Genomic DNA, 10,557 nt, shown 5'->3' on the forward strand with positions numbered 1-10,557 from the left:
TTTTCTTGCTTCTTTGTATGCCTTGTAATCTCTCTTTTTTTTTTTCCTTTGGAGACAGAGTATCACTCTATTGCCCAGACTGGAGTGCAGTGGTATGGTCTCGGCTCACCACAACTTCTGCCTCCCAGGTTCAAGCCATTCTCATGTCTCAGCTTCCTGAGTAGCCGGGATTACAGGTGTGTGCCATCACGCCCAACTAATGTTTGTATTTTTAGTACAGATGGGGTTTCTCCATGTTGGCCAGGCTGGGCTTGAACTCCTGACCTCAGGTGATCCACACGCCTTGACCTCCCAAAGTGCTGGGATTACAGCCTTGAGCTACCACCTGTATGCCTTGTAATCTTTAATTGAATGCCAAACATTGTGGTTTTACCCTCTTTGTGCTTTGGATATTTTTGTACTTCAATGACTATTCTTAAACTATGTCTTGGGATGTAGTTAAGTCATTCATAAACTGTTTAACCCTTTTGGGTTCACTTTTTAAGAGTTGTTAGGTAGAATCAGTGGAGCATTTAGTCTAGGACTAACCTCCCCTTTACTGAAGAAACTTCCTTTTGAGTTATTTCCCACGTCCTATTAATGATCAGGTTTACCAGTCTGGCTAGTGCAAACAGGCATATTCTGACCTTGTTATTCTTTTCCTGGTCAGAAGTGGTTTCCTTGTATGTATGTACCAATCAGTATACAGTTGAGTACTTATCTTTAGAATGATTTTTCTGTGCAGCTCTTTCCAGTAATCTGTCTGGTAAATTCAACCTTCCTTTGTCTTGTCAGTTAGCTCTGTCTCTTCAATGCAGGAAGTGTGCTGAGCTTCACCTGGGATCCCCCACCTTGCACTGCAGACTGTAAACTCTCAAGAGATTAAGCTACGGTGACAGGAGGGCTCATCTCATTTGTTCCCCACCTTTCAGAGATCACACTGCCCTTTGTTCCCTAAATTCTAGTGTATTGAAAAGGTAATTTAATGCATTTTTCCTGTTTTTAAAAATTTCAGATGGCAGGGTAAGTCTCTTCCTGTTATTTAACCTACTACAACAGCAGAAGTCACTATATTTTTATTACGTTGTTTTTTGCTTTATTATAGATCTATATATTATCATTTTAAAAATTGTTCGTGTTTTTTGGTGTACTGTTTAAGCACTCTTTGGCTATTTCAGACCTCCAAAGGTATTTCCTTTATTTTTACTTTAAATGTTTTGGTTTACATTTTACATTTAGGTCTGCAATCAATCTAGATTGAATTTTGTATATGGTGTAAACAAAAAATAAAATTCAAAGGCCTCCCAATAATCTGAATGGACCCCTTCTCTTGGCAAAGGGCATTCCAAAATAACATGAAAAACAAGTTAAGGCCATGACAGGAATGGAGTACTGAACATCCCTCACTATACTCTTTTCCTTTTAGGAATTACTGATAGAACAGACTCTTTAAGTCTGGTAAGAAACATTTACAATCTTTTATCTCTGAGGCCTGCTACATGGAGGCTTTATCTGTATGATAAAACCTTGGTCTCCATTCTCCCTTATTGTAACCCAGACATTTTGTATTAATAATATCTCTTTCAACTATTTGCCAATCAGAAAATCTTTGAATTCACCTATGACTTTGAAGCCCCCACTTCCAGTTGTTCTGCTTTTCCAGACCAAACCAATGTACATCTTACATGTATCAATGGACACTTTATGTCTCCATAAAATCTATAAAACCAAGAGGTGGCCTGACCACCTTGGGCACATGTTCTCAGAAACTTCTGAGGGCTGTGTTATGGGCCACTGATTACTCATATTTGGCTCAGAATAAATCTCTTTAAATGTTTTAGAGTTTAACTGTTTTGTCGACAATGGAGCGAAGTAGGGGGTCAAAAACATTTTTTCATATGGACATTTAATTGACCTAGCATTACTTACTGAAAAGACCATTTTTGGCCGGGCGCAGTGGCTCACGCCTGTAATCCCAGCACTTTGGGAGGCCAAGGCGGGCAGATCATGAGGTCAGGAGATTGAGACCATCCTGGCTAACATGGTGAAACCCCGTCTCTACTAAAATACAAAAAAAAAAAAAATTAGCCAGGCGTGGTGGCTGTAGTCCCAGCTACTTGGGAGGTTGAGGTAGGAGAATGGCATGAATCTGGGAGGTGGAGCTTGCAGTGAGCCGAGATCGCTCCACTGCACTCCAGCCTGGGCGACAGAGCGAGACTCCGTCTCAAAAAATAAGAAAAGACAATTCTTTCTGCACTTCACTGCAGTGTCACTTTGTCGTAAATCAGGTAAATGTACATCTGTTACTTTGTTTATGGACTTTCCATTCTGTCTCAATTCTCAAATTGACTATAATTTCATTATTACCATACATTTCTAATTAGTATGGTTTATAATGGATCTTAATATATGTTAGCAAAGCCTCTAGTTTTAAAATTAATTCTTTTAAAATAGTTCCTTGTCTGTTCATTGGCCTTTGCATTTCCATATGAATTTTAGAATTAACTTATTAATTTCTTCAAAATGGGATTTTGAGTAGGATTACACTGAATTGATAGATTAATTTGGGGAAAATTAACATGTTTACCTATTGTCTTACCATCCATGAACATGGTATATCTTTCCATTTATTTAGCTCCTATTAACTCCTCCAAATAATGTTTGGTAGTTTTCAATGTAAGGTGTTGTACATTTTGGCCTGATCAATATTTTAAAAGTTGCTTATATAAATAAGGACCATTAATTCATTTTCTCCTCCTAAGATCTCACAATGGTAAGAAAAACCAGACATGGTCTCTGTCTTCATGAAGCTTATAGTCTAGTGATATTGAAAATATTATCATATTCACAGTGCAAGCATTATAGTAATTTCATATAATTAAAGCAACCATATAAGTCACATTAAATTAATATTGCTAATTTGAATTCTATAAATTTTATGACTTTATTTTTGCTTTATACATTTATTTAGGTTTTATTATATAAGATCAACAGGTTTAACAGCATGATACAAATATTTTAACATTGGGAGATCAACAAGAACTTTTTCCTTTTTGCAAAATGTCTTATATCACTCAAGTTTGAAAACCAGTTTAAGGAAATGGTTTTTGGCCAATTTATGTTAATTTCCAAATTAAATGTCAAACATAGATGCAATCATAGACACAATAACTCAAAAAACTATTCAGAAGTAGCCTCTAAGTCTTTGGATAAAGATTTTAGTTTCTGATGGAATTTTCTCCTGAAGGTAGAAGAAGAAAACCTTCTACCTAAAAACTCTTTTTCTCAGTGTAACATGTCAGAGGAAAAATGCTGATATATCAAAAGACAGAATGTTAGCTCCAAATCTATTATAGTCTATGAAAAGTTAACTTGCAGTTTTTAGTCATTTGTATTTGGGCCATTATTCGTACCTGGTTAAAACACCGACATTATCTTGGTAGTGTTCATTTGAGAAAGAAAAATTATATAAATATATGAGGTATTTGTTTTGCACTGAGCTCACAACCAGTATGTTTTAAGTAATTGTTTTGAGATGGAGATTTGCTCTGTCACCCAGACTTGAGTGCAGTGGTACAATCAGAGCTCACTGCAGCCTTGACCTCCTGGGCTCAAGCAATCCTCCTGCCTCAGCCTCCTAAGTAGCTGGGACAATAGGCATCCACCACCATGCTGGCTATTTTTCTTCTTTAAATTGAGACAGAGTCTCACTCTTTGACTCTGGCTGGAGTGTGGCAGCATGATCATGGCTCACTGCAGTCTCAAACTCCTGGGGTCAGGCAATCCTCCTGCCTTAGCCTCCCAAGTAGGTGGTACTATAGGTGCATGCCACCATGCCCAGCTAATTTTTTAAAAATTATTTTTAGGGACAGGGTCTCACCATGTTGCCCAGGCTGCTCTTAAACTCCGAGGCTCAAGGGATTCTCCTATCTTGGCCTCCCAAAAAACAAACAAACAAACAAAAAGCTCACCTAGCCCTGGTGAGCTTTTCATTTTTTGTAGAGATGGGGGTCTCACTATATTGCCTAGGCTGGTCTTGAACTCATGGGCTCAATAGATATTCCCACCTTGGCCTCCCCAAGTGCTAGGATTAAAGGCATTAGCCACTGAGCCCCACCTTAAATAATTTTTGTTGGGGTTTTTTGTTTGTTTGTTTTTGTTTTTATGTTTGGTCTGACTCATAGAATCTTTGGAGAAGTATGGTTTGAGCAATTTGGTGGGGGAATTAAATTGTAAAGTAAGGCAAGATGCAAGCTATATCTATATAAATGCCTAATATTTGGGCAAAAAGTAAGGAATTTAGAATTGATAAGATTTTTCCAAATAGACGTATTCAACATCATGTAATTTAAATATTCAGATCTATGACCACTTTCTCTTCTTTTCCTCCAGATATTTGGCATACATAACAATGGTGATGATTTCAAATACCAGGCACTGTGTTTTATAAATATGTGTTTAACTGAAATAAATTTTGCTTATGAATGCGGAGAAAATTTTTTTGGTCAAAACAAAATTAATATGGTTATTTTTGAGAAAAAAATTAAAAATAATTTCTATAAAGGTAATAGTCATCTTACTAGATCTATAAACTCATTATGAAAATTCTGAAAATGTAATGGCTTTGAAATCAGGGGAAGGAGAGGCCCTGCTCATTTCAAGGTGTTATTCTCCAACCAGTGACTAACAGGGAAGGTATGTGACTCTTGGGGCATCCCTGCAGGTACAGTGAATGAGTAAATTCTTAGCAGCATTATGACATCACCAGGGAGCGTGACTTGGGTCAAGAGCTTGGCAGGAGGCTTTGGGAACAGTAGAATCAACAGCAATCAAGACTGGCAAGCCAACATACTGGCCACCATAAAACTGAAAAGAGAGCTTATTGTACCTCATGCACAGCAGCAGGTTTAACAGAAAAGTAGACATGTTTATGGTCCCAGATTTACAGCACACCTTATAAACACCTTATTACTTAGAATCCAGTCTGCTGTCCCAGAAACTAAGAATGTGACTTTGTTGAGCAGTAGGATTTGTTGACATAAATGTCTTGACTAAGTTTGCCATTGTGGTTAACCAAAACGCATTTATTCCTGGGAAAGTAAACACAAGCAAACAAAATGCCTCTTATACGACAATACAGTAAGTTTCAAATTGACCAAACTTAATGCTATGACATAAATATGCTTAATGTTTATGGAATTTTTTAGAAACCTTTTGCCATGTTAGGCTTACCGTCCTGTATAAGTCTTACTGAATGGGAATGTGTTTTCAGAATTACATGTACTTAAAGACTTCATCAGAAATATTCAGAAAACCTGCCATGAATACCAGGGCTGACCACGCAGCAAATAAAATGGGTCATGGTCTCCTCAGACATTAACATGGATAAATCAGTTCTGCACCATGTAATAGCTACACACTGAAATGCTTACCAACAATTAAAATTAGAGAACTAATGGAAAATAATGTTGAATAAATATTATAAAACCACATGAAAATATGTTCAAGGAAGGCAAAGTACCTGGCTGAAACCCACAAAGTTGAGAAAATTTCTAGGGAATAATGAAAATTCAGACTGATTTTCTGATGCTTAAAACTTCATCCATTTAACAGTGGATACAATCCCTTGTTTTGGGGTAGATTTTTGAAATTACAGACTTACAGGACCGTTGGTGTGTAACCAAATAAACTCAGCAGCTTTCCTATCCTTTCAGCCTTCTAGTTAGCCCTCACCAAATCTCAAAAATTCTATAGTAGGAAAGTTCTTTATGGTCAGATATAAATGGACAGCTATGATTACATAGTCTGGATCTAAAATGATAAATTCTTTCCCAACAAAATATATATCAATAAAGATCTGTGGGAAATTATTAAGCAGATGGCATGTTTGCGATTGACAGAATAGAAAGTGAACAAATATACAGATACTGATTTGCCAAATCCAACAAACCAGATTCTAGAAATGACAAGAGACCTAGAAATCTAATAGAACCATGTGACTTTAAAAGCCACGGCAAAGGAAAATGACCACATGAAGTCATTAAAACAATTTTAAAAGTTTGTAATATGGGAGATGTGGTTCTGCAGTAGCATATTCAAGGATGATATTGGGGATTTAGTTGGTTAAGCTCCAACAAGTTTTCCCCAAATCAAATTCAATTATAGGCCAAATTAACAGGGGTAGAATGTTCAAAGTGAAAGAGTTGATGATTACAGTCAACATAGGGATTACTTTTTACAGTTCTAGGCACACAAATTAAAACTGACATTGATAAAGTGAAGCAAGTTCAAAGGAAAGAAATTAGAATAAAGAGATTAGGCCCACCTATTCTCACATTGTGATAAAGTTGAAAAAATCAGGGGATATTTAGTTTGTAAAAAAACTATATGTTTGTGGAGGAATATGATCATTGACCCCAATACTTACATGGAATAGAGCACAGTCTAGTTCTGTTCTAGTAACAATAAATAGAAGTTACAAGGAGACCATTAAAATATAAGAATGATTTTCCAAATAGACAGTTAAAGCTGTCCCAAATTAAGATGGCCTTTCTTGGGAGGATAGGCACCACTGAAAATGTTGAGAGACTGAACAATCCAGTGGTGGTTACTATAGAAGGGACTGAAGCACTGGAAAGGGGGAGTATATAGGGTAGTTTTCAAATGGTTCAGTGGATCCTTAATATCTGCAAAAAAAACCCAGGAGACTGTATAATATGTTAGAGTTTCACCTCTCCAGTCATAGTAGTTTTTATTAATTTTATCTACGGTGTTCCACTGATGATTTCATTTTACAAAGGCATGTGCTGTTTAAAAATCTTGCAAACCATTAGGGAAGACGATTTCTGAAATCAATTCTGGTGTTATTCTATGATTCAGATCTGGCAGAATTCCATCTTTATGGTGTGAATAACTCTGTTTAATAAAATTCCGGTGCTCAGAAGGCTCAGAGAACCACATGTGAAGGAACAGCAGTAAACATGATGGTTACTACCAAGCCTGTGACTTGGGCAGGGGAAAAATTGATATGCAGAAAGAGACGAAAGGCAACATTTAAACCAAAAGAAAAAAAAATCCCCACAGACTCGAGATATGAGACATTGGAGTGTTTTCCAGGAGTGAATGTTGTTCACAGCATTGTAAAATAGAAAACACCCCTGCCCTCCAAGGGTCTTCTAAATGCGGATACTACTCATATCAGATTTTATTTTCAGTGGAGCATTAATTTTATGAGTTACTTGCCAAAAACCTGAGCCTGTTAGGACAGGGAAGAAGGCTGATTTCATTTCTGAGCATTTTAAGACCTCTGGCATAATTCCAGACAAAGAGTGCGTCCTTCTTTGGCCATCCTGTTCTATAGAAAGGCAGTTGATAATTTAGAAGTATTTTCCCAGACATGATCTCATTTTGTCTCTCAACATGACCTGAGGGACACAAGGACATATAATATATTTTTATCCTCATTTCCCACATGATAGAATTAAAAATCAGAAACATTAAGTGACCAACCCAAATCATACTGCTACTAAGTAGAGGGGCCAGGATGAAATCTGCATCTTTTTCCCAAGTCTAAAACTCTCTGCAGTATCCTCAGCACATGATTTCTTCAACTTAAGAGCTCTGATATGGCTCAGGGTTTCCTTAAACATTGTGTTCCTTTTTATAATTTCTTTGTGTTTGACATACAACTAACTGCTATTTGACATAGCCTTGGGCTTGAATATATATGTGGACAAGAAAAAACCCCACTTGGATTCAAATAGTAACATCTCTATTAAAAATCAACAGTCCTCTAGAAATAAATAGGTCTATTTAAAAAAGCCTTAATTCAGTGACTCAGCAAATTGTACTGTGATAGCTTTTAGTAATTATTTTTTATTTTTGTTTTTCTTTTTTTAAGTGTCTATGGTAAGAGAAGTATGCAGGAAAACATCAGGCTTTGCATGCCCTTTAATTTTCATTACCTCTTCTACTTCTTGAGAATGTCTAGTCTTTGCCAGCCTGCGGAATGTCTGGCAGGTGAACTAGTCTTGGCAAAGCACTTGGGGTTTTATCAGCTGAAAAACAAGTGTAAAGGGTCCAGTTGGAAGCTAGATTCACCCCAAGTGGTGTCCTCGAAGTGGATCAATTTTTCTTGACTTTTTAGTCAAGATTTTTTTTCTTTTGGTTTAAAATGTTGACTTTCCTATCTCTCTGCATATCAAAATCTGGTTTGAGTCTTCAAAGTTCAGACTGCCAGGTGCTTGGGTGCAAGAATTCCTTATAAAAAAACAAATTCCAGAATGGCAGTAAATAGGAGAATGTAATCCATTTATATTCAAGGTAATTATTGATAAATAAAGACTTCATATTGGCATTTTGTTAATTGTTTTCTGGCTGTTTTTCAGATCCTTTGCTCCTTTCTTACTGTCTTGCTGTCTTTGTGATATGATGATTTTCTGTCATGGTATCTTTTGAATCCTTTCTGCTTTCTTTTGTGTATCCACTATAGGTTTTTACTTTGTAATTACCATGAGGCTTACATAAAACATCTTGGCTTATCATAGTCTATTTTAAGTCGATAATAGCTTAACTTCAATAATGTATAAAACTCTACACTTTTACTCTCCTTTATATTTTTGATGTTACAATTTATATACTCTTATTTCTGTATCTACAAATGAATGATTGTAGCTGTACTTACTTTTAATATTCTTTGTTTTTTAACCTTTATACTAGAGTTATAAATAACTTACAAATCATTACAGCACAAGTGCATATCTAATCTAAACATCTGAATTCCAAAATGCTCAAACTCCAAAACTTTTGAGCACCAACTTGACCCCAGAAGTGGAAAATTCCACACCTGACCTAATGTAATGTGCCACAATCAAACTGCAGGTGCACAGCACAGTTTATTTAGGGTCTCCAAGGCAGTTAACCTTTTAATCAAAACACAGCATTGTAGTGGAGAAAAAAAGACTTCTGTTTTTTGTTATTGCTATGTTGAACAGCTGATATAGATATTCTGTAGATATTCTGTGCTGCTTAGCTACCCAGAACATCCTATTATTTTTTTTTACTATATTAATGGTATGTCATATTTTTTACTGTTAAGTACTGATGTGTGACTAAACATAAGAAAATGATTGCTTATAGGTAGCATATAAATTCAGAGTCAGGAATGATGATGATGACAAACAACCACAGATTCTCTACATGGGTAGCTGAGGTAGTGACACCTTTACTTTCTGATTGGTTCAATGTATACAAGCTTTGTTTCATGCACAAAATTATTTAAAATGTTGTATAAAATTATCTATAGGCCACATGTAAAGATATATGTGAAACATAAATGAATTTTGTGTTTAGACTTGGGTCCTATCCCTAAGATATCTCATTCTGTATATATAAGTATTCCAAAATCTGAAATCTTAAACACTTTGATCCCAAGCATTTTGGATAAGGGATACTCAACCTGTATTAGAATATTCTAAATTTGACTATATACTTACTTTTACCAGTGAGTTGTATACTCTCAAATTTTAATTAGTATCCTTTTATTTCAGCTTGAAAACCTCCCTTTAGCATTTCTTGTTAGGTTTAGTGGTGATGAACTCTCTCAGCTTTGTCTAGGAAAGTCTTTTTCTTTCCTTCATTTTTAAAAAACAGATTTGCTGGGTAAAGTTTTCTTAGTTGACAGTTCATTTATTTATTTTTTTATTTCAACACTTAGGCTATATCATCTCACATCCTTCAGGCTTGCAAAGTTTCTACTGAGAAATCTGGTCATAGTCTTATGGTGGTTCTCTTATATGTGAGAAACCTTTTTTCTTGCTGCTTTCACAATTTTCTCTTTGTCTTTGATTTTGACTGTTTGATTATAATATGTCTTGGTGACGTCTTTCTTGGGTTGAATCTGATTGTAGGCTTTTGAATTTCATATACCTATATGTCCATATTTCCCTCCAGATTTAGAAAGTTTTCAGCCATTGTTTCTTTAAATAAGCTTGTGCCCCTTTTTCTCTCTCCCTTCCTCCTGGTATATTATAATGCAAATATTAGCTCTCGTGATAACACCACCAATAAATCCCATTGATATTCTTCATTGCTTTTCATTCTTTTTTCTCCTCTGATTGGATATTTTCAAATGATCTTTCTTTAATTTCACAGATTTTCTTCTGCTTGATGAAGTCTGCTGTTGACATACTCTATTGCCTTCTTTAATTCATTCATTGTATTCTTAGCTTCAGAATTTTTTAAAAAATAATTTCTCTTTATTGAACTTATAATTTTGTTCATGGTTTGTTTTTCAGATTTCATTGAGTTGTCCATCTGTGTTCTCCTGCTGTTTGTTGAACTTCCTCAAAATTATTATTTTAAATTATTTGTCAGGCAATTCATAGTTGTTCATTTATTTGGGGTTCGTTACTAGCATATTATTGTGCTCCCTTGTTGGTTTCATGTTTACTTGATTTTTTAAGTGTGTTCCTTGAAGTTTTGCATTGTTGTCTTTGATTTGAATAAACAGTCACCTCCTTCAGTCTTTACTATCTTCAGGAGAGAAATTTTTTCACCGAAAAGCATGGCTAGTGATTC

At 35.6% G+C, this 10,557-nt stretch overlaps 1 long non-coding RNA gene across 1 annotated transcript in view; it reads right to left on the reverse strand.

The window, feature by feature from the left end:
- LOC131381662 (uncharacterized) overlaps window positions 1-2,042 on the reverse strand; it is a 231,768-nt gene extending 229,726 nt beyond the window's left edge. The window contains exon 1 of the long non-coding RNA XR_009210541.1: window positions 1,909-2,042. This is a non-coding gene — a long non-coding RNA (uncharacterized LOC131381662). The remainder of the gene's footprint in view (window positions 1-1,908) is intronic.
- Between the last annotated feature and the right edge of the window lie 8,515 nt (window positions 2,043-10,557).

Source organism: Hylobates moloch, unplaced genomic scaffold (genome assembly GCF_009828535.3).
Source record: "Hylobates moloch isolate HMO894 unplaced genomic scaffold, HMol_V3 SCAFFOLD_17, whole genome shotgun sequence".
NCBI classification, from domain to species: Eukaryota; Metazoa; Chordata; class Mammalia; order Primates; family Hylobatidae; genus Hylobates; species Hylobates moloch.